Source organism: Cupressus sempervirens, chromosome 1, assembly GCF_028749045.1.
Source record: "Cupressus sempervirens isolate cs-2001-9-10 chromosome 1, ASM2874904v1, whole genome shotgun sequence".
Classification (NCBI taxonomy): Eukaryota; Viridiplantae; Streptophyta; class Pinopsida; order Cupressales; family Cupressaceae; genus Cupressus; species Cupressus sempervirens.
In genome coordinates, this window is record NC_143118.1 from 304,785,503 (window position 1) to 304,810,580 (window position 25,078).

At 38.7% G+C, this 25,078-nt stretch overlaps 1 protein-coding gene across 3 annotated transcripts in view; it reads right to left on the minus strand.

Annotated features, from left to right (window-relative positions):
- LOC149577321 (uncharacterized) overlaps positions 1–24,602 on the minus strand; it is a 75,257-nt gene extending 50,655 nt beyond the window's left edge. The window contains exons 1-2 of one of the 3 annotated variants that reach the window (XM_089823456.1): positions 24,435–24,574; positions 22,953–23,058 (exon numbers count right to left, since the gene is read on the minus strand). The gene's annotated coding sequence lies outside the window, so the exon portion shown is untranslated. Of the gene's footprint in view, positions 1–22,952; positions 23,059–23,823; positions 24,307–24,434 lie in introns of all 3 variants that reach the window. The other 2 variants (XM_089823458.1, XM_089823455.1) reach the window with 2 other exon arrangements.
- Positions 24,603–25,078: the final 476 nt, after the last annotated feature.

Sequence of the window (25,078 nt, forward strand, 5' to 3'; positions counted from 1 at the left end):
GTTAGAAAGACAAGGCTGCTTAGATTCCTGTCAAGATTTAAAAGATTTCATAGTCGAAATAGCTGCATGAAAGGTTAACTTGCGAGGCTGCATAGACTATTGTCAACTATTGTAGCATATAATCTAATGTTTAAACCTTACTAGTTCTTGGAGGTTCATTGTGTAACAATGGCATAGATGCAAAATTTACACTCTATCAAATAAAAAATCCAGTTCCCAAATTTAGGAAACTAAATTAATTTTTAGGAAAACTGTTCTCTAAAAATTGCCTAGATCTAAACTTCGCCTGTTTGCAGATGCAATTCTACACGCATTTGGAAGACTTGTTCCTATAATTCTTGGCTTTGAGTGATGTCAACAAACTGACCCAATGCATCATGAAATTGCTGTAAAGGTTGTGTTCACCGCCTATTTCTAATTAAGGGACTAAACTGCATTATATCATGTTTTTCATTGCTCTTTCATGGTGTGATGCTTGAATTCAATATAACTTCATTCCCAAAGTAGAAGATGGGTTATTGCATGTTTATGGTTGTCATACCTAACTCCAGCTTAGCTAAGGAGTTTTGTTGTAGGAATTGAGGATTCAAAGGAATACATTGATCAACACCTTTTTGAACCACTAAGAGCAGTAGCACTGGTGTGACTGTGCCATCATTATTGCAGATGGTGCGGTACAAATCTATCCTCTTCCCTAGTCATACATATCAAAAGCTAAACATTTTCTAAAGCTAAATTATGCATGGCCATTCTAATTCGTGAGTTTTGCTGTAGAAAATAATATCAATTACGTTGTCTTCTTTACAAAGATTTGTAATCACTCTTATTGTAGAGCTAATGTTGTTTTTGTGCCATGCAGAAAGATTCAACAGAAAAAGTCACTAGTCTTAATTTTCAACTCTTAAAGAAAAACAACAAGAAAATGATTCCTTGATGAGTACCTTAAATCTTAGCGAACAATATTCACAGCGTAAACCTTATACTGAAAAAAATGACCCAGGAGGATTGAAGTCATTCATTACGATGTATTAATTGTAACATTCAATGTAAACGATTGAATTTTGGTTGATTGATTAAATGTCCCAAGGAACTCAAAATAGGTTCTATGCTTCAACTACTCACTATATTAGAAGTATTAAAAGCTTCCTTTTGTGGCGATAGCACATAAAATGGCTGCTTGTATTAGTTAGGAGAATCTTAACAAATACAATCACAATCATATTTAATTGAGGGAGAAAGGATATTGTAATCCCATTTAATGTTTCATATCACATTCTTTCATTTATATTTGCCTGATTTTTAGTTCCGAATGCCCACTAGTAAAAGAAAATGTAGTTTATAGGGCAATTAATGTTCTTTTAACTAGTTTATCTAATCAGTCGTACTCTCTCAGAGACCCTGTTCTTAGTAGCACCACCATAGCACTAAGCTTGTGGTCCCTTGATGAGAACATTTGTAGCCACATGCATTAAGAGACCTTTAATGTTGATAATATAAGATAAGCTAATTTTATTAATGTCCAACAAAAGGGCCTAAGGGACTGCCAAAAACCAAGCAGGAACCCAGCAAACAGTGTGAGTACCAAATGGTGTCTAAAAGAGAAACGGAGCAATGAGCACAGAACCAAGAAAGCAAACCAACATCGAGCAAGCAGAAGCCACCAAACCAAAAATCACAGCCAGCTCACTGCTCTGATCAATTAGGAAGACATCTAGAATTGATGGAGAGGTCGTAGTACAGGAGACCCCAAGATACCTCTAAGAGCACCTGGAAGAGTTGAAAACAGAAGAGGATCATTGCTGAATGGGTTGTGCAGTCTCACAGCCATGGGAGACCTCGATGGGGGATCCAAAGCCAGCTCGGTGCCCTCAATGGGGAGAACCACAGTTGTAGCAAACAAATTTTCCTAACCAATTCATAGACATCTAAAGATCTATATCTTCTAACGAATACAAAGTAACTGATTCCCCTTTCACATGACAAAGACTTCTTTTAACAATAACAGGAAATAACTGTATTAATATTCAGTTAAACGACTATTACAAATCCAAGTATATTTTCATGTTCAGCTGATATAATGAGAAACATATTCATTGTAAACAATTTAACCATTCCTACCTAATAACATATTCAGCTGAAAAAAAATAAAGCAACGACTATCTTCCTTAATTGAAATCATGCTTAACTGAAAGTATACATATTCTTATTCAAATTTAGATGGCAAATTACCATAATTGAAATAAAAAGACTATCTAATATTCATGCTAAATGATTAACAAGTAAAAGAGTGAAAAACATACAGTAATAATGGAGGATCCTTTATCTGGTTGTGCAAGCTTTGGCATTAGTGAGAGGAGAAGCATTGACATAGGCTTAACCTCCCAACCTCGGACCATACTTATCCCCACACATCCTAACATATTAGAATGGCCCTCCCTACCTCGAGATCGGGCTTGGGATGTTCTTCAGTCCAACCATCCGAGTTTCCGGGTGGTTTTGAGTGCCCAATCAGTTATACCTATATAACTGACGTCTACGGACATCAAGTGATCATAAAATGGCACATATGCCTATAAACTACCTTGGCCAAGGATTTTCGTTTGAGTTCAACGACCCAATCACCACCGCTCAACTTGACAACAAATTCCATTACAAGGACAACATGAGCTATTAAGTGTTCATTACATAGTTATTCATATCTGATTTCATTCTTGGTTTTTGCAAGTTAACTCCACCTCTTCACCATTTCAATGGCTTCTTTGCCGGTGAATCCTAGGTGCCTGAAAGACTATAATCATTTTATTCCTGAAAGATTATAATCATTTTATTTTATTTACACCTCTTCACCATTTCAACGGCCTCATCGCCTATGAGTCCTAGGTGTTAGAGAATCTAAGAGTACTCTGGTTTTTGTTTAGGAAATTATGATATCATGGTTATTAATGTTGGCTCATATAATCATTTAAGTTTCTACATCTACCATTTGATTTCATAAATGATGTTTAATCACAAAGATATTCTATAAAGATTTTTAATGAACTCTATGTAATGCAAGGGACCAACAGCAAGGTATTGTAAATTAATCTTAGTCTAACATAGCCGGCTACAGTCGAATATTCTAATTAGATAAAGAAGAAGTTATGAATATGAAAACATATATTGCAATCCTAGCAATATATAGCTGACTGCAGTCAGACATATACTTAGAAAAAGAAAGAATTTATGAAATGTGATTGTGTATATTCGTGACCTATGATTGAACTTGGACGTGGCTTCTCCGGTCCTTGGTCGGAACTCCTATTGGCTATTTGTTCACCCGCTAATTGAGACTTGATTACAGATTCCATACGCCGGCAGTGTAAGGGAGAACAAGGTAATTTTGGTTGAGTAGTTGGAAAGAAATTTTTGGCTGAAAATGATTACGCTCGGCTTGCAATGGGAATGTAGCAGATAATGAAAAGGAGAGAGAGTGATACTGCCTTGGTTGATTCACAGCTTCTTAAAGGCTAGTCGAGACTCCTCAACTTCTATCGATTTCCAAGATGTCCATTCGAATTCAAAAACATTAATTCGATTTGAAAAAGAAGAAAATAAAAAGGGAAAAGAAATAAGGAAGAAAAAGGAGTTGAAGAGTTATAATTTTTATTTTATTATTATTATAATATGTTCTTATATACATTCACATAAGTATATTGATGAGGTGACATCATTAGATTATATTATTATAATTTATTGGTGCCATTTCATTTTTATATTTGTGTTTGTATGTAAGTGTCTATTGTAATGATATGATAAAAATTAATAAACAATCTCTTAAGGTATGTATTATATTTTAAATTAGATTATTTTATGTTTTTCCTATATTGTTTCCTTAATAGCTCATGCGGGTCCCATAATGTAACTTATGGACATGTCATTGTATCCCTTCCAAGGAAGTCTAAGGTCATACCTGCCAATCCTGATGAATGAACCAAACGAACATCCCATTCTGATGATCTTGTTTAACAATGCTTCCCCTCTCTTCAACCTTCTCCTGCAATCACCCATGTAAAACATTCTCACCAAAATATTAATTCCATAGTAATTCAAAATAGTACATATTAAGCACTAATTTAAATCAACAACTGCTAATCCTCTAATAACAGTTACAGGTTACCGACCATTTCATCAATAGTTAGTACAACGTATATAAATAACTAACTCATTTCACATGATCATGAAAAGAATAATTCATTACCAACCATATCATCAACAGTTAGTACAACATATATAAATAACTAACTCATTTCACATGATCATGAAAAGAAATAATTTGTTAAACCAACATTTATGATCAAATTAAAAATTAGGGCAAAATTTGGGATGTAACAATGGTGAAGAATGAGGTGATGCGCTGGTTGGACCGTGATCTCATGAGAAAAAAGCCATTGCAGGGTGATGTCCCAGTGCCTCCATGTCTCCTAAAGATAAAGTGAAAGGCACCTCTGATCCATATACGTGAAAAAAGGTACGAGGGACTTGGCCTCTCTGAATAAGCAATAAAATTTGCCTCTAACCTCATAGTAAATGGGGCAACGAACGATGATGTGTGTCTCTCTCACATCAGAAAGTTGGCAGATCCTATCCTCCTTAGCCAAATGGTGGTCAGTCTGGATGTGGAGCCAACGAGAACCCAGTCATAACAAACCAAGAGAGATACAAGGAGCATGAGACCAACCATGAGATAGGTAGAAGGGGCACATAATGACTGTATCTTGTGTATCAAGAAAATGCTCTACATAGAATGCCATCTTAGGATGAAGCCCCTAGGGGACAAGTCTAAGTAATACAAATATATTGTTTGTAAATGTTTGTCCTAATGTGTGTTACATCCCAAATTTTGCCCTAATTTGATCATAACTATTGATTTAACAAATTATTTATTTTCATGATCATGTGAAATGAGTTAGTTATTTATATACATTGTACTAACTATTGATGAAATGGTCGATAACCTATAATTGTTATTAGATGATTAACAGTTGTTTGATTTGAATGAACAATTAATATATTTTATTTTAAATTACTATGGAACTAATATTTTGGCAAGAATGTTTTACACGGGTGATTGCAGGAGAAGACTAAAGAGAAGGGAAGCATTGCTAAACGGGATCATCGGAATGGGATGTTCGTTTGGTTCAGTCATCTGGATCGGTAGGTATGACCTTAAACTTCCTTGGAAGGGATACGGTGACATGTCCACAAGTTACATTATGGGACCCGCATGAGCTATTAAGGAAACAATATAGGAAAAACATAAAACAATCTAAATTAAAATATAATACTTATCTTAAGAGATTGTTTATTAACTTTTATCATATCATTATAATAAACACTTACATACGAACACATAAATATAAAAATGAAATGGCACCAATAAATTATAATAATATAATCTAATGATGTCACCTCATCAATATACTTATGTGAACATATTATAATAATAAAATAAAAATTATAACTCTTCAACTCCTTTTTCTTCCTTAATTCTTTTCCCTCTTTATTTTCTTCTTTTTCAAATCGAATTTATGTTTTTGAAATCGAATAGTCATCTTGGAAACCGATAGAAGTCGAGGAGTCTTGGCTAGCCTTTAAGAAGCCGTGAATCGACCAAGGAAAACATCATTCCCTCTTCTTGTCTGATACGTCTACTTTCACGCCGAGTATAACCATTTTCAGCGAAAAACAATCTTTCTGATTTCACAAACCAATATTGCCTTGTTCTTTCCTTAATCCGCCAGTGTAAGAAATCTACAAGACAAGTCTCAGCTAGCGGGTGAAACAAATATCCAACTAGAGTTCTAGCCAAGGATAGGAGGAGCCACGCCAGACAAATCTCAAGCCGCTCTCAGGTCATGCTTTCATGTTTTTTAATTCTTTTCTTTCCCGAGTTTAAAACTGACTGCAACCAGCTTCACATTGTTAGGATTGAGATTTATAAACTATATGTTTTGTATTCCTTCCTTTCTGAAGTTTAAGTCCAACTGCAACCAAGTATGCATTGCTAGGACTATGAATAAGATAATATATGCATTGTATATCATGAATCTTCTTTTCTAAGTAGAAGTTCAAATACAACCGACTATACTTTGTTTAAAAACAAATACCTTGTTGTTAATCTCTTGCAATCCCATAGAGTCAATGGGATCTTCTTAGTATTACCTCTGTGAAATGTAATATCATCTACAAATTCGAATGGTAGCTATAGAAATTTAAATGATTATATGAACCAGCATCAATAAACATGCTGATATAATTTCCGAAACAAAGATCAAAGTACTCTTAGATTCTCTAACACCTAGGATTCACTGGCAATGAAGCCATTGAAATGGTGAAGAGGTGTAAATAAAACAGAATGATCATAATCTTTCAGGTACCTAGGATTCACTGGCAAAGAAGCCATTGAAATGGCGAAGAGGTGGAGTTAACCAGCAAGAACCAAGAACGAAATCAGATATGAATAACTATGTAATGAAACACTTAATAGCTCATGCTGTCCCTGTAATGGAATCTATTGTCAAGTCGAGTGGTGGTGATCGGGTCATTGAACCCAAACGGAAATCCGAACCAACATCAATAAACATGCTGATATAATTTCCGAAACAAGATCAGAGTACTCTTAGATTCTCGAACACCTAGGATTCACCGGCGATGAAGCCATTGAAATGGTGAAGAGGTGTAAATAAAACAGAATGATCATAATCTTTCAGGCACCTAGGATTCACCGGCAAAGAAGTCATTGAAATGGTGAAGAGCTGAAGTTAACCTGCAAGAACAAAGAATGAAATCAGATATAAATAACTATGTAATGAAACACTTAATAGCTCATGCTGTCCCTGTAATGGAATCTGTTGTCAAGTCGAGTGGTGGTGATTGGGTCGTTGAACCCAAACGAAAATCCTTGGCCAAGGTAGTTTATAGGCATATGTGTCAATTTTATGATCACTTGATGTTCGTAGACGTTAATTATATAGGTATAACTGATTGGGCACTCAAAACCACCCGATAACTCGGATGGCTGGACTAAAGAACATCCCAAGCCCGATCTTGAAGTAGGGAGGGCTATTCTAATATGCTAAGATGTGTGGGGATAAGTATGGTCCGAGGTTGGAAGGTTAAGCCTATGTCAATGCTTCTCCTCTCACCGATGCCAAAGCTTGCACAACTAGATAAAGAATCCACCGTTATTACTGTATGTTTTTTCACCCTTTTACTTGTTAATCTTTTAGCAAGAATAATTAGATAGTCTTTCAATTTCAAATAGAATAGCTAATTGCCATCTAAATTGAGTAAGAAAACGTTTACTTTTAGTTAGGTATGAAATCAGTTAAGAAAGTCGTTGCTTTATTTTTCAGTTGAACATGATTTCCGTTCGGAATGGTTAAATTGTTTACAATGTAATTATTTATTTCTCGTTCTCGTTATAACAATTGAACATGATATACATTTAGATTAGCAATAGTTGCTTTTATCATAGTTATATTCTGTTAATGTTAAAAGTCATGTGAAATGGAATCAGTTACTTATAAAGTAAGAAGATATTAGATCTTTAGGCGTCTTTAAATTGGTTATGAAAATTCGTTTGTTACAATGTGCATGTTTAATTCCTGTCAGGAAGGCAGAAGATGAGTGGGGCGCCCAAGAAATACTAGAAGGATGAAAAGTGATCAATATCAATCCTAATAGCCCCCAACAAAATCGAGATCTCGACGAACCAACCACGAGCCTAATCGGTGGGGTTTGAGCATGCAATAGCCTTTGAAGAGCAATAAGCTAGGTAGTAATATCTATAACACCCCTCCAAGGAGTCTATGAAGCCCCATAGCTGATGTAAGAACCAAACCAAATCGAATATGGTACTAGGTCTAAAAGGATGAGCCCCAAACTCGGCAAGAACAATAATGTGTGCGGTAGGTTGTCTACATTTGATAATACATTGAATAAGAAGGGTTTGGATGCACTAGAGGCCCAATTCAACTCTAGATGGGACGTCACCCAAACCACTGAAACAAAGAGCACAAACAGTTGGGTCAAAGTATCCATAAGAGTCAGCTTGGACCTAGTGTCCTAGAAGTGATGTCTGAAACATTGTCTCTCAACAAGGGCAAGAGAGTCATCTCTTGTTGATACAAGGCTAGTACGCCAATCATAGGCTAAAGCAAGGGCCTCAAAACTTGACCCCTAGGTGGGTGTAGGAGGAAGCAATCATGATTTCTTTGCCATTTAATAAAAAGCAAAGGTGGGAAGGTCTTAAGGCAATTGATGACCATTATCCTACCTTGGTCTTGCTTAGGTTCACTATCAACTATCGAAGGTCAAAGAACAAAGAAAGGCCATGAAGAAGTCTCTACAAGCCATCAAGGGGGGAGGCCATGAGGACCACATCATCAGCAAAGAGCAAGACAAAAATCAACACCTAGTGTAAGTAACATTCGTCCCTAGGAAGGGAGTGTGTTTGAAGGAATTGTTTTAGCTCATCAATGTAGAGCCCAAACAAAGTGAGGGAAAGAGGGCAGCCTTGCTTCACCACAATGGTATTACGGATGAAGTCAGATTTCCCATGGGATTCTTGATGCAACCAACCACCATCTCATACAATCTCATGATAGCGCAGTCGCCAAAATTCCAATGTTTTGAAGTCTCTAGAATAAGGTAGTCCTAGGGACGAAGTCGAACACCTTGCAAAAATCCACAAAGAAACAATAAACCTTTGAGGAGCAATGACGAGCTTTTTCAATAATAGCCCTAAGAGTTAAGATATGGTCCATGGTCTAAAAGTCTGGTCAAAAGCCTTGAGAGTTAAGATATGGTCCATGGTCTAAAAGTCTGGTAAGAAGCTCGTCTACCCCCTAGCCCGAATGTGTCTTTGTTCAAGCTCGCAAGAAAGCATATCATGTAAAATTGTGGTATACAATTTAGAGAAAGTGTACCCCACCATGATGAACTTGTAGTTTTTGGATCTTATGCAAGTCCTACCTTATGGATTGGATGAATGAGATGATGCAACCAAGAGGGGGGAACCCTATGCAAACCACATTGTTAAACAAGTCTATGAGAAGTGATCCCAAAACTGCGATGCTGCGCTTGAAGAGTTCCACCTGGAACCCTTCCTCATCTATTGCCCTATTGTTGTTCATAGATCTAACATCTTTACAAATGTTGGTGAAGGTGAAAATATGGTAGTGAGGGGAGGGGTGACAATGAAAGAGGGTTGACTCAGGATATCCTAAAGGGTGGAGGTGTGAGAGACAAGGGAGGTGTGGTCTAAGGCAAGAACAAGGGAGGACCTATGGGGGGAATAAGATGCACTACAATGCCTTAGGAGACAGATGGAGATAGGTCCAAAGGAATCGGTTGCGATGCGAGATGAATGCGCACCTCACAAACTCGAGAAAGTAGTGGTAGGAGTCCTTAAGTTGCCTAAAGGATGTTGGGTGAAAGGTAGAGGTCATACGCAGCTTACGGTGGAAGGTTTTACAATCATCATTATATGATTGGTTCATGGGGCTAAGTACCCTTACAAGCAAGAGAGGGAGTCAGAGACCAATGTGCAGTGCGGTGTGGGAAGGAGAGAAGGCAACCTCCCAAAGGTAAGCAGTGAGGCAATCAGACCAAGAAGAGGTGCTCTCAAGGGGGTGAACAATCTAGAAGGAGGAGCCACCCAAGGTGCATGATGAAGAGGTCCTAGTCCCCATCGACAAAGCTAAGATGGTGTGGGAAGGGGGGATGGCGATAGCGAGAAGGGGGCAATAGGGGTGGGGGGTAAGGGGGAGGGATTGTGGAATTGTGGAAATGTAGGAACAAGGTGGAATCATAACCAACCCATGCCCTATCTAGAGAGATATTTGGATGCTCTAACCAATCACGAAGGAATCCATATGCCACATCTAGTGGGTTAATGGTGATGGGCAGAAGGCCACGGACCTTCAAGTGGAGCTCTCTAGCTCTTTTAGCCCTCTCATTTGAAAGTTTGGAATAAGAGCCTCCATCCTGGCAAGAGGAGGGGCTCACCCACCCCCATTACAGACTTGTTGATGCGAGTTTTGTAACACTTACATAACATATTAGCAATTGAACATTTGACATGGAGTATCAAACATACAATTCCTCTCTTGAAAAGTTAATGCTCATGAGACATGAGTATAATTTCAATGTTCCTTACACCATTGGATACTCGCTCAGTTTTATCGATGTGATTTGCTGATAATCACTTAGGCGGCCTTACGCAAATTGTTGAGGACGACTTGGACTTTGGTGGGATGAAGGTGATGGTGGCTCGGTTTACGAAATGTGCGGAGGCAGATAATGTTGATGGTAGTGATGGTGATGGAAGTGTCTGCCAATGGTGATGTTGATGGTAAAGTGATGGTGGTGGAAGGTGAGTGGATGTGTTCTAATACTCGACCTACTCTAACTTCCTTCTCTCTAAACTTCAACTACTCAGCTACTCACTATTCTACTCCTACTCCTATGAATGGAAGGTTAGCAAATAGACGGGGATCGAACCTAATGAGAGCTGACCAGCGGCCTCACTTCCGCAGGTGCAATGATTCGAAGGAAAAATAAACTAGTTTACCACACAAAGCCTCCCAACCAGCCGCTAGGATGCTAGTGGCCTAGTATTGACCCCTATCAAACATTTACCAATGCTACCATACAACTATCCATCTACTTAAACTTCACTTAAACAACTTCAAATGCAACCAACTTTAACAACTTGAAAAGAAATCTAACTAAGTGGAAGTAGAAAACATGCAATAACACCAAATGTTCTTAATCAACATGCAAATCGCAACAATGAAGAAAAGAGCAATTTTGGTATTATCTTCCCAACAATTTCTCCGACCACTTTACAAATGAGAGCAAATGGCCTTTTATAGGGGCCGGAAATACAACGGACAGTGGAGATCAAAACAAGATCAACGATCTAGATTGGATCCTCAAAACCCTAATTAGGGTTGCCACCCTATCGGCCAATGAGAAGTTGCCACCTCATCAATGGACCAATGAAAAAAGTGCAAAAAGTGGCAACCAATGAGAAGGCACCAAAATGGTGGCCAATCAAAAATAGACACTTGTCCTATTCTAGAAGAAAGGGAAATTTGCCACTTGGGCTTACATCAAATGATCTTCTAATATAAATCTTCCCTTTTCTTTGATTTTCTTAGCTAAGGCAATGAACTTAGCTAGCCTTTCGTTAACTTCTTCCATAGGAGGACAAGGTGTGTGCTTTGCCCTGAGTTCTATTGACTTTGCCACGCTGCTCGCTGCTTGAAGTATCTTTCGTGATCTTTCTCATATTTCTTCGCAAATCAAATAAAAGCATTGAGAGAGGAAAGGGTGCCCAAATGCTTTTTCCTGATGGCAACCTTTCCCAACTCATCCGAACTCGATCCAAAATCTGTTTCATTGATATCCTCTTCTCTAATATCCTCAAAATCAAGTGCCATCCCAACGTCACTCATCATGGTTGAAATAGAAGTGTCGACACTTGGGCTGTGTCGTGCAATCTCATTATGTATTTCCTCAAGTGTTCTAAATCTGGTAGTTAATGTAACAAACCAAGATTCGACTATACTCAATCCTCTCTCATCAACCAACCTGGCCCTTTGCAAATATGCCTCTGGTAGCCCAATGAACGCCTGTAGCCTAGGAATAGCCAAATCTCTGATGGGAAGGAAACCTTTCCACACCTCTTCGAATAATCTGAACTTGTCTCTAATGGCCACTAATGACTGGAATGTCGAGATGAAGGAAGGCAAGAAATTTCACCCATCTTGGATTGTATCATGGATCCAATCCTTGACTTCATGTAGCTGAGCTGATATCTCTCCTGAATTGCTCCCGCTGTCTTGAGGAAGGGCTGCCTAGTGCAGCTGTTGGATGGGCTGGCTATTTCTCCAATATTTGTTCTCAGCCTCCAACTTTACTATCCTTTCATTTGCCTTCCTTAACCTTTCTCTGATCGATGCCATACCTTCCTGGACCTCCTCACACTCTATATCATTTGTATTCCTTCCCAAGTTATGTTCCACTATCTCATATTCTTGGGCCACAATCTCATTCACTGCATTGTTGATTGTTTAAATAGCAATCTGAACCTATTGGTGACCATCATTGTCGCTCCTGATTACCCTTGTCACCATTCTTGCCATTTGTTTTTGGTTCTCGCTATCACCCTTTTCCATTAACCCTTGGATGTCCTCAGTTGTATGGGCCGTTACCACCTCGCCTCTTGGCATAAGCATTTGTCTTAACCATAGTGGTGCAGTGCATCTCCCCAAATCTGGATTTGGTTCAACTAACAAAGCATCACCAACGGCCTCGGGTTCCTGGCTTATTGCCTCGATGTCGATTGGTCCATCTTCTTCTCTACTAGTTTCTTCCATATCATTTCCTTGTTGGTTCTCTGAGAGAGGGGAGTACTCAGTGCTTTCACTATAGCCACTTGATTCCGAATCAAAGCTCACCTCCACCGCGGCCCCTTTATCATTTGAATTGACCTCTTGGCTTCTAGCCTCAATTATACTCTCTCTTGATGGCGCTGCATGCTGTCTCTTGGCTGGAGGCTCTGGATGTTCTTTGCCCTTCTCTACCTCCAAAACTTTCTTCTTGCTATTTCTAATCATTTCCTGTTGCCGGCTATTTCCTTCATTCCTTTGTCCGACTGATTCTGCTTGTCTCTCTTTTGGTTTCATCATCTCATAGGTAAGGGGAGTCCTTTGTCTTTGTAGCTTTCTTAGTCCCTCATTATACCACGACTCGGTATGTAAATCCACTACCCTTGTGACTGCTTCCAAGGAAGGATCCTGATGGTCATCCCAATCCACTGGATTCAATTATGTTCTTTCTACTGTATCATAGTCTTCTCTCAACACATTTCCATCATCCTCCAGTTGATCCGAAATATCGAGGCCTCTCCATCTAATAGCCCTCATCATGTTCACTGACAGCCTTGAGAAAGCTAGCTTTCTCACATGAAAGTCATCTTTGGCGTTGGCCCAAAAGTCTTCTATGGTGGGAACATGCTTGAATTCATTTCCATGAGATACCTTGATAAGACCATTAGGATCGAATCCTTGCCTTGCTTTGTACCATCCTAGATGATACCATTCGAATTCCTTCTTTGCGGCTTCAAAGGAGGCCCGATTTGGGCAACTATCATTGCCAATTACGATTGAGAATGAAATGCCTATTTTCTCTTCGTTTCCCATTATTCTATCATAGTGCTCAAGTTGCCTAGCCAATTCTAACAAAACTACCTTGTCGGGTGGGTACCTTGGAAGCCTCTTGGAACAAACTATACTTCCTGCCACTCTAATGTATGTAAACTGCGAAAATTGGATGAACCAACTCCCAAACTTCTTAATTATTGCTTCTGCTTCTGATGAAAGTCTCTTGGCAGGTGTCCCTTGTAATACCCTTACTATCTTCATGGCGAAGGCATCGCAAAATTTCTTGTAATCCTTGTTGTTGTGCAAATGGAGTTGCGAATAGCATTCATGTACCAAATACTGTCCCAGTCCGCTACCAACTTCTCCTAAGGCCTTAAGTCTCGGACTCTTGTACAATCTAGCAATTAGGTAGAACAGATAGGAGCCCATGTAGAATTGCCTTTGGTTTTGCACGGTTCTAATTTGCAATTCTAAGTTCTCGCTTATGATCTTGGCCCAGTCAAACCTTCTTTTCCCTTTCTCAATCTCATCAATGAAGAAGTACATCCAGTTTTCAAATTGCATCCCTTGAGCTAGGCCCATGATCCGACTGAGTAGAACAACGAGATCACGATATTCTAGTTTGAAATCTGCCATTGTGAGCCTCGATGATTTGTTAACTCCTTTCCTTCCCTTGCGTATCCAATTTTGCTTTAGATGCGTGTAATAGGCCTCTTGGTTATCTTGAAATGATTTAGTTGCTTGGTCCATCATCACAACCGTCATGCCCTTGTATTGGGGAATGTTGAATGTTTCTTCGATTGCTTGTTTGCCAATGCTGGCCAACACTATCTTCCCTTCATCAAAAATGATGGATTTACTGTTTAGATCAAATCTGGATGCACATTCCATAATCAATTCTGGACAAGGCAATGTGGGAGAAAAAGCCGCTGCATGTACAATTCCGCTCTTGTATATCCTTTTTGCCAAGGGGGATTGTCCTTCTTTCAATCTGTCCCTCAACCATATCATGTCCACTGTACCGATATTGGTGTCGATTATTCTCTTCATTTTCGAGAAGAAAGAAGTTTTGGGCATCATATCCTCTGTCTTTCTTAGTGTTTGCCCGCTTGGGATTCTTACTTGCACTACCATCCTCCATGCTTGTCGCCCCTATTACGGGATGGTAGAGGGGTGGACTAGAAGGCAAGAAGAACCAAGAGGAGTAATCCTTAGACTAGAACGAAAGATGGATGTCAGCTTAAGCACCCCTTGCAACTCTAGATGATGAAAATTCACCTTAACCAATAATCTTACAGCGACTTTTCGAAACCTAGGATATGACTTCAAGAATTTCAAATCCCTTTGCAAATTAGAATTTTAAACTTCTAAAACTATCCAACACTTGCCCAACAAACAAAAAATCAAACTTTCATATGCATCCCTTCTCCCAAAAAAATCGCCAACTCTAATATAAGAAATGCAGTCCTAAATAGGGAAAGATCAGACCTTCACCATGAATTGTCTATGTCACAAAATCAGACCTGCCTCAAGAAAATGTCGAGAGTGGAAAGTTTTGCCCTTGTCTTAATTTGCCCAAGCATGGAAGTCCTCAATTTGCCCAAAAATGTCACCTAGGGCACAAATCGCAGCACATTGAAGGAGAACAAATCACCAAAAATCTGCAAAAATCTGCCCACAAGGAAAATCACCAAGGCCTGAAATCTGCTCTTCAAGAGAAATTCGCCCAAGTATGGAGAGGAAGAAATGAATTGTGAAAAAGAAATGGGAAAGAGGTCTCTTTTATACCCAATTTTTTTTCCCTCTAAACTGGCCGACCTGGTCTTGGAGGAGGAAAAAACAAAAATTAAATCCAGGTTAAGTCCCACAATTAAATACTTAGCTCAAAAAAATTAATTTTGCCCAAAAGAAAATTGCATTTTTAAATTTGCCAATTAGCTCCAAATTGCAAAACGAAATTAAATGGCCTTGAGGGTGTTAAATATTTCCATTTAATGAGGGTTTAGTAATTAATACGTCATTAAATTCGGATTTTGGCTAACCAAAAGCCATTTTTTCAATATTAAATTACCAAATTCATTAAAAACTAAAAGCTTTCAAGGTAATTTTAATCTATTAAAGCTAATTTTTTGCAACTTTCTACCTAAATCGATTTTACTATGCCAAAAAAAAAAAAATTGCATCTAGAACCAAAAATCGATTTTTTGCAATTAGCCCTATTTCAACAAAATTAAAATTTTCACCAAAGAAAAAATTTGAGGTTTTCCAAAACTTAAGTCTAATTAAAATTTCCCTTTTGAAAATCATCCAAATTTACACAATTAAAACCAAATTTTCAAAAGAAATCGTGTAAGTACAAAATTCACAATTTTATCTTGCCAAGTTGAAATTAACTTAGAAAATTATTCAACCTAGGAATAGAATTGATAGCTCTGGAAAATCAAGTTGAAACTGGATGAAAATAAGCTAAGCCTCCCCATATTTGTCCTAAAGGTGCCAAGACGTGAAATTTTCAAAACTCAAAAATTTTGGACTATCCAAAAATTTGCCGAGGCGATTAAAAAAAGGGGGTCCCCAAGATTTGGGACAATGTGTGAAAACCTCACAACAAGACTATTGCCCAAGATTTAAGCTGAGATTTTGTTTCAGTTTTCAGCAGGACTTGGTTGTTGTCTAGTTCATGTTGCATAGTTTTTATGTATTTGATCTTTGCCACCTCTACAATATGTGAGCCCAATAGTCCTTTGCAGCTAACAAATTCCATGATGGTTGAGGTACCAGCTGCAAATGTTTCAATGATTTGGTTGTAATTCACATCTAGTTGTTGTTTCATATCTACATAGTCTTTCTTCCATGCATTACAGTTCGTCGATAAGGCAGCCATCGTTTTTGAAAGCGTGAGCATGGTGTCTTTCAGGGAGTGGTTTTTAGAGTCGAGACAAGACAATTGATCCAATAGCTCATAAATGGGAGCAATGTAACCTTTAATTCAATGATAGGTTTGCAAGGGGTAGAGAAAATCTCTATGCCACCTACAATTAATTCCATGAGGCTGAGAGGTCATTGTCTGTCACTGTGCTTGCACGGGTGCCACCAGGGAGAGACCACAGCCCAACTATTATCATTTTTCAAAGAGTGTATGATCAGAGGTGTATGTGAATCCCCAAGGTTAGCCGTGTTACTCAAACAACAAGAACGAGCAACAAAAGATATAGACAAATGCTTGGCAGGGACAAGCCCAATTCATCGTAGGATATTGTTGAGTGAGTGACTCAAACCATCATAGAGTTGCAAAATCCTAGCCTGTCACAATGTTGCATAATGGTGAAGACCTAGCCTATTACCATGTTGCAAAATGACAATGTAACTCAGGTGCGTGCACCCAGGCCAAAACCCCAAAGCACCCGGTGCAGGTGTGAGTGCGGGTGTAAGTGCATCATGCACCTGAGTACCCCCGCCGCCCAAAAAAGCGCCGCTACACCTCAGCCACACCGATCGAGCACCCGAGTGGGACACAAGACGCGGGTGCATCGCAGGTGCGTGGGTGCGCACATGGGTACATGCGGGGTGCTCCTAGGGTACTCGCGGGGTGCGGCCGGCTAAATGGCCCAAAAAGTTATAAAAAAATACTTTTTGCATCTTTTTTAATTTGTTTTTTATGCAAGCTAACCCTAATTGGGTGTGGATCCCATGTGGTCTATTTGAAGGTTTAATAAGACCAATAGACCTCATTTTCATTTCACCGTTTCATTTCATTGTTTTGGAGCAGCAAGGAGCAAAGTGAGCAAAAGAGTTTGGAGGAGTTTGTGAGAGCTTAGTGGGCAATTTTGCAAGGGATTGCAAGATCAAGAGGAGCAAGAAGATTTGATTTGGCAAGTGTCTCATCAAGTTCAAGGTAGGTTATTTTTTATTTTACAACTTTTTTTGGTTTTAGAAATCAATTTATAAATTTATAATGTAGTATTTGGTTTTACTTTTAGCTTTAAGTTTTTATATGTTTCATTCTTAAATCTATATTAATTTTTTGTTCTTAAAATATGCTGAAACGTATTTACTATTTAGCTTCCTTTTAAATAGATATAATATTTTTAAATAGTAAACGCTAAAATTAAATAGTAAAGTTTTAAGTAGGCTGAAACTAGTTTGTTATAACTTATTAATTACTTGGGCTGAAATGCATCATGATTCATAATCATATTTATAATTTTATTTTCATTTTGTGAAATGCAATTTTATTAATAAGGGAAGTGCATCTGATTATGAGCCTGAGCCCAAGGGAAGTGATCATGGGGCTAATGTAGATGGTCAATCTGAGGAAGAGCCTCCTTATGTTGCACCAGATATGTCTTCTATTGATTGCCCTCAGAAATTTTTGGCAAAGTATGCTAGGGTCCTCATGATCCAAAGTCCCCTCTAAAACAGTTTGTTGTGAAAATTACACGCCCTACACCTTCAGGTGGTGGCACACGTAAATGGAAGTGTAATATATGTGGCACAAAATGGTTTGGCAGCATTACAAAAGTTAATGCACACCTTCGTTTTTGGACTGGTTATGGCGTGAGCCCATGCATATTCTTGGCAAATCCTGAGAATGTGAAATACAGAATTGAAGTGAACAAACTATTGGGCATTTATGATGATATTGAAGTCCCAGTGCCTAGATCTTTGGCTACTACGCAACAAGTACAGAGTATACAACAGTTACAAGGGCAGTGAGATACATCTACTCGTATCTTGCATTAGAGAGCAGGCACTATGTCACGTACACCATCATTTTCCTCACCTACACACGGTTCAGCAAGGGATAGCAGTACGAGGAAATGGAAAGCAGCTACAAGTTGTAGTGGTAGTAACCCCATTGCTCATTTATTTAACATGCATGCAAGGGACCGATTAGATGATGATGTTGGTGATTTCTTCTTTTCCAATGGCATCCCTACACATGTGGCTAGATCTCTCTATTTTGTGAGGATGGTGTCCATGGCAATAAATGAGGGAGAGCCATTATATGTGCCACTAGGTGACCACAAGTTGAGGACCACAGTGTTGGATAGAGCCTATGACAAGGTTGGGATCTTGATGGAGCAAATGAAGGCATGTTGGATGGATTCATGTTGCAACATTATCATGGATGGGTGGACGGACATTAGTCATTGTCCACTCATCAACATTATGGTTACATGCATCGAGGGCCCATACTTTTTGAAAGCAGTTGATTGTTCAAGGTATCGTAAAGATGTTGATTTTTAGTTTCATGTGCTTAGGGAAATCATTGAGGAGGTTGGGCCACAAAATGTGGTCCAAGTTGTGAAAGATGCAGCACGTGTGCAAAGCTACAGGGAGGCTTGTTGAGATAGCCTATAGGCATATTTGGTGAACTCCATGTTGTGTGCATGCCATGAACAATGCACTCAAAGATGTGGCGAATATTGACTGGATTAGACAGGTGGTTAATGATGGGAGAGAGGTGCAGATGTTTATCTGCAATCACCATACATCAAATGCACTTTTCAGAAGCTTCACAAAGAAGCAATTCCTGAAACCAGTTGAGACCAAGTACGCATCATATTATATTCTCTTGGAGAGAATGATTGAGTTGCAAGAGCCATTGCAACTCATGGTTATGACACAAGAATGGAATTGATGGCCTAAGTACAGAATAAAGCAAGAGAAGAGGGTAAAAGAGACAGTGAAGAGTGATCAGTTTTGGAGTGACGCAAAATACATCACATGCACTTTTCAGGAGCTTCGCAAAGAAGCAATTCCTGAAACCAGTTGAGACCAAGTACGCATCATATTATATTCTCTTGGAGAGAATGAATGAGTTGCAAGAGCCAGTGCAACTCATGGTTATGACACAAGAATGGAATCAATGGCCTAAGTCCATAACAGAGCAAGGGAAAAGGGTAAAGGAGACAGTGAAGAGTGATGTATTTTGCGTCACTCCAAAATTGATCACTCTTCACTGTCTCATTTACCCTCTTCCCCTGCTCTGTTCTGGACTCAAGCCATCGATTCCATTCTTGTGTCATAACCATGAGTTACAATGGCTCTTGCAACTCAATCATTCTCTCCAAGAGAATATAATATGATGCGTACCTAATCTCAACTGGTTTCAGGAATTGCTTCTTTGTGAAGCTCCTAAAAAGTGCATGTGATGTATGGTGATTGCAAATAAACATCTGCACCTCTCTTCCATCATTAACCACTTGTCTAATCCGGTCAATTTTCCCCATGTCTTTGAGTGCATTGTTCATGGCATGCACACAACATGGAGTCCACCAAATATGCCTATAGGCTACCTCAACAAGCCTCCCTACAGCTTTGCACACATGTGTTGCATCTGTCACAACTTGGACCACATTTTGTGGCCCAACCTCCTCAATGGCTTCCCTAAGCACATGAAACTGAAAATCAACATCTTTATGATGCCCTGAACAATCAACTGCCTTCAAAAAGTATGGGGCCTTGGTGCATGTAACCATAATGTTGATGAGTGGACGATGACTAATGTCCGTCCTCCCATCCATGATAATGTTGTAGCCTGAATCCATCCAACATGCCTTCATCTGCTCCATCAAGATCCCAACCATGTCATAGGCTCTATCCAACACTGTGGTCCTCAACTTGTGGTCACCTGGTGGCACATATGATGGCTCTCCCTCGTTCACTGCCATGGACATCAGCCTCACAAAATAGGGAGATCGAACAACATGTGTAGGGATGACATTCGAAAAGAAAAAATCACCAACAGCATCATCTAACCAATCCCTTATGTGCATGTTAAATCAATGGGGTTACTACCACTACGCTTGTAGTTTCTTTTTGTTTCCCCTACTACTATCCCATGTTGAACTGTGTGTAGGTGAGGAAAAGGATGGTGTAGGTGGCATAATCCTCGCTCTCTGATGCAAGATACAAGTAGATGTATCTCGTTGCCCCTGTAACTATTGTATACTCTATACCTGTTGCCTAGTAGCCAACGATCTAGGCACTGGGACTTTAATATCATCAAAAATGCCCCATAGTTTGTTCACTTCAATTCTATATTTCACATTTCCAGGATTTGCCAAGAATATGCATGGGCTCACACCATAACCAATCCAAAAAAGGTGTGCATTAACTCTTGTAATGCTACCAAACCATTCTGCACCACATATATTACACTTCCATTTATGTGTGCCACCACCTGAAGGTGTAGGGCGTGTAATTTTCACAGCAAACTGTTTTAGAGGGGACTTTGGATCATAAGGACCCCTCGCATACTTTGCCAAAATCTCTGAAGGGCAATCAATAGAAGGCACCCCTAGTGCAACATAGGGAGGCTCTTCCTTAGATTGACCATCTACATTAGCCCCATGATCACTTTCCTCAGGCTCAGGCTCATAATCAGATGCACTTCCCTCATTAATTTCTATGTCTTCTACACTTTGGCCGAATCTAGATGCCATTTATAAAACTGCATTTCACAAAATGAAAATAAAATTATAAATATGATTATGAATCATGATACATTTCAGCCCAAGTAATTAATAATTTATAAGTTATAACAAACTAGTTTCAGCCTACTTAAAACTTTACTATTTAAAAATATTATATATATAAAAAAGGAAGCTAAATAGTAAATATGTTTCAGCATATTTTAAGAACAAAAAATTAATATAGATTCAAGAATGAAACATTAAAAAATTTAAAGCTGAAAGTAAAACTAAATACTAAATTATAAATTTATAAATTGATTTCTAAAACCAAAAAAAGTTGTAAAATAAAAAAGAAAACCTACCTTGAACTTGATGAGACACTTGCCAAATCAAATCTTCTTGCTCCTCTTGATCTTGCAATCCCTTGCAAAATCACCCACTAAGCTCTCACAAACTCCTCCAAACTCTTTTGCTCACTTTACTCCTTGTTGCTCCAAAACAATGAAATGAAACGGTGAAATGAAAATAAGGTCTATTGGTCTTATTAAACCTTCAAATAGACCACATGGGACCCACACCCAATTAGGGTTAGCTTGCATAAAAAACAAATTAAAAAAAAATGCAAAAAGTATTTTTTTTATAACTTTTTGGGCCATTCAGTTGGTCACACCCTAGGAGCACCTTGCGTGCACCCCAGCACCCAAGCACCCGCAATGTACCCGAGCACCCGTGACGCACCCGCATCTCGCATCCCACTTGGGTGCTCGACCGGTGCAACTGAGGTGCGGCGGCACTTTTTCAACCGACAAGGGTACTCGGGTGCATGACGCACCCGCACCCACACCCACACCGGGTGCTTCAAGGTTTTGACCTAGGTGCACTGATTAAATGTTGCATGATGCAAGTTCAACTATGTGATGGACATCCAAATTCCAAACACTGCAGGAGGTGTCTTGGCAATGCAATAAGGGTAGCAGAGAACTCCTATCATCAAGACATCGGGGCAAAGAGACACACAAATAGAGTTGCAGAATCCTAGCCCGTCACAATGTTGTAGAATGGTGAAGACCCAGCCCGTTACCGTGTTGCAAAGTGATGCATGTTGATATTTAATGTTGCAAGATGCAAGTTCAACTGTTTGATGGACAACCAAAAACCAAATGTTGCAGGAGATGTCTTGGCAATGCAATGAGGACAGCAGAGAACTCCAATGGTCAATACATCTAGGGGCAAAGAGGCACACAGAGAAAACCACAAAGTGCACAATGTACAAAAGGATGGTTGACTCAGCAGCGGGCGAGGTAGTTACGAAGGCCAAACCAAGCCACATGCAAAACAAAATATGCAACGACAAGGAGAGGTAAGGTGGAAACTACTAGTGTACAATGCAGGGACCATCAAGAGAAAGAGAGAGAGTTGTTGAAGTTGTTGACATCGAAGAGTCGGCAGAAAGATTGCCCCATGGTAGGGACAAATGAACAAAAACTAAGGGTGTGTTTGTTTGCTAGAATTGAACTGGAAATGGTAGGAACAAATCCTAAAAATCCTCAGTTTGGATGCGCCAAACCAAAATTGGAATGAGTTTTGAATTCCTATTTTGGTCCAAAACGAGGATTTGTTAATGTGGAATTGGGATTAAATCAAATTTGAATTTGAATTTTTCCCGCTCAACAAATACCAATTTCGAATTAACAAACCCAACACCTAACAAATTCCAAATAAAAGACAAATGCAGCATTTGCTAATGACAGCAGCCAAACGGGCCCTAATGGAGTGAGCACACGACGATGACGCAGCAGCAGAGGGCATGGCCAGGAACATAGGGCTAGACGCAAATATGGTGCGGGGAGTGGTTACAGGTTAAGCATCAGGCTTGCAGGCCAATGTTCACGGCCGGAGGAGCTCTCATGGTCAAAGAGAAATTGCAGAAATAAAAAGGATATTCAAAATCATGCTACTTTTGGAGCTCTTAAGAATGGATTACACTTCGCAATACTCGTTTTTCTTGAATGTGAATGTCATGTAGGGGTATAGTTTGCAAGAACTATGGTAACCAAAGGAATCAAAACGTGAACTGGAATGCAAATAATAATATTTTGAAAATTATACTGATACAGAGAACCAGCTCAATTAATATTTCAAGATAGGGAACACAGGAAACACATTGACTAAATCACAATGTAGAATTATAGTTATTGAAGGTGACCTAGTTAAAACAACAAAGAGTTATATCTAGGTAGTGTGTCTGCATCTCTGCCCCTATAAAATGCTGATTTGAGGATTAGAATAAAATGGTGATAAAATTAGGTTTACTTACATTCCTCGGGAATGGAACAGAGCTGCTGATTGTTTTGCCAAATGGGCTTCTGTTCATGCAGCGGGCGGGCTAGAATATTATGGATAGGGGGCAGCTACCCCTCAATCTGTTACAAGAATTTGATGAACTTGTTGATCAGGACAGAGCTCCTTGTTGTAATCCTTTGTCTTAATAAATATTTAACACTCTTTTTCCAACAAAAAAAATGGTGATAAAACAACACAGCAGTATTAAAACACGAATAAGACACTGCCTATTGAATAAGAGTCAGCTTTTGCAAACTAATGGCAATCCGTTATCCTTCATTCACGAAGCTAACTTAATTAGCTGAGGAAGTCTCGAAGTTTTCCTTGACCGCATCATGAACCCTGGCCTTGAATTTGATTTTGTTTGATACCACCAAGCTATCACCACATAGGACGTCACGTGGGGAACTGCTTTTGCTTTATAAAATGGTTGTAGCTAATTGCGTGATAACCCTCAGTGATTTAAGGGGGTATAGTCTATTAACTTTTATACCCAGCAAAGTCTGTTGTGCAGCGTGCTAGAAAATAAGGATAGTTAAGCATGTCACAATAGATTATGAGTCATAACATTATCCAATCAGTAGAAGCTGAATCATGCAAGTAATGATATTACAGTAGAGACACAGTTTGAAATAGACAGAACAATTGTTGGTATACGGCCAAATCTAGGTTACGAAACAATGCAGCAACAATTCCCTTTATTTGCTACATGTCTGTAGACCGACCTAGGGTTTCACAACAGATATAATAGGTGCACATATACATACTCATACATAAGTTTGGCATTTGACACATCAGTGAGAAGGTAGTTTCTACTTTGAGCAATCAAGTCGTGGTAGACGTACCTTCAGTTTAAAGTATTTGAGCTGTTGTCCATATTGTGGCAGCGAAGTATTACCTCGACATGTATTAGGTGGAAGCGGATTTGAAAAGGAAGCATTAGGTCAACCTAGTTCAGTTGGAAGCATGCATGAAGGAAAGCTTTGTCCATCTCTGGCTATGGTGGTGAAATTCGTCACCCTTGCTCCAGGCAATACAGTAATGAAAGGGAAGTCATCTTTCTAACAGCTTTTGGAGCTGGCTTTAACGGAGGCTGTGATTATGTGCAGCCGAATTCTGGAGAAAGAACCTACGAAAGTGAAGTGGTATTGAGGGCAAGTTCAGGGGACAACAAATACTCTCGACCAAAATAGGTGAGCGCAAGCAAAATTAAAGCTGCAAAATGAAATTTCCAACCATGTCCCGTATTTCCCTTCGACATTGAGTATTGAATCGTTATCTTAAAGGTGTTCTTATATCTTGCTTAGTTACATAACACTGCCGTGTTGCTGCCCATTAAATAAGGTATATTCAGAAACGAATTCAACACAATAGAAGATATACAGGAAAATGAGAGAAATACAAGAAGATAAAAATAACGAAACCATGTCGGCAAAAATCACAGATGAAGCATTACCACAAGCTGTAACAGTGCAGAAATTCAATGTAGCAATAGCCCTCACATTTGCTCTTTGCTGCACAAGTTGCTGGACTACTTGAGCGAATGGAGTCTGAACGAAGTGGGAGGCACAATATACCTATAGAACAAAAGAAAGTGGCGGGTAAATTAATTTAGCCAAATTATACAATGAAATTTACATTTTATAAATTATAATTTTAAAAATAAATTACAATAATATAAGTACTTGAATTGATGTAATATAATGATTTTTTATTTTATTTAATTTATTATTAGTGTTAAATATTTTTTAAGTAATAATTGTAATTGAAATAGTAAAATGATAATTATATGGTTAAGATTGACAATATATAATGATTGAAAATATTTATTTGAATATAAGAGTAATTTGATTGAAATGTTATTTAGTTAGATTTGAATGGCTTTTAAAAAAATTTAAATATGAATATCTTTATATTCTTTTACGCCTAGTTGAGGGTTATTGTTCTATTTAGCTTACTTAGCACTTACATTGGGTAGAGGAAGAGGTGTGCTGATAGGAAACTATTTGTATTTTTTTATGAATTGAATGTATATTGTTATTTGGGTGCATAATTGTGAATATTGTATAGTAGGACATATAAGGAGAAATATATAGTATT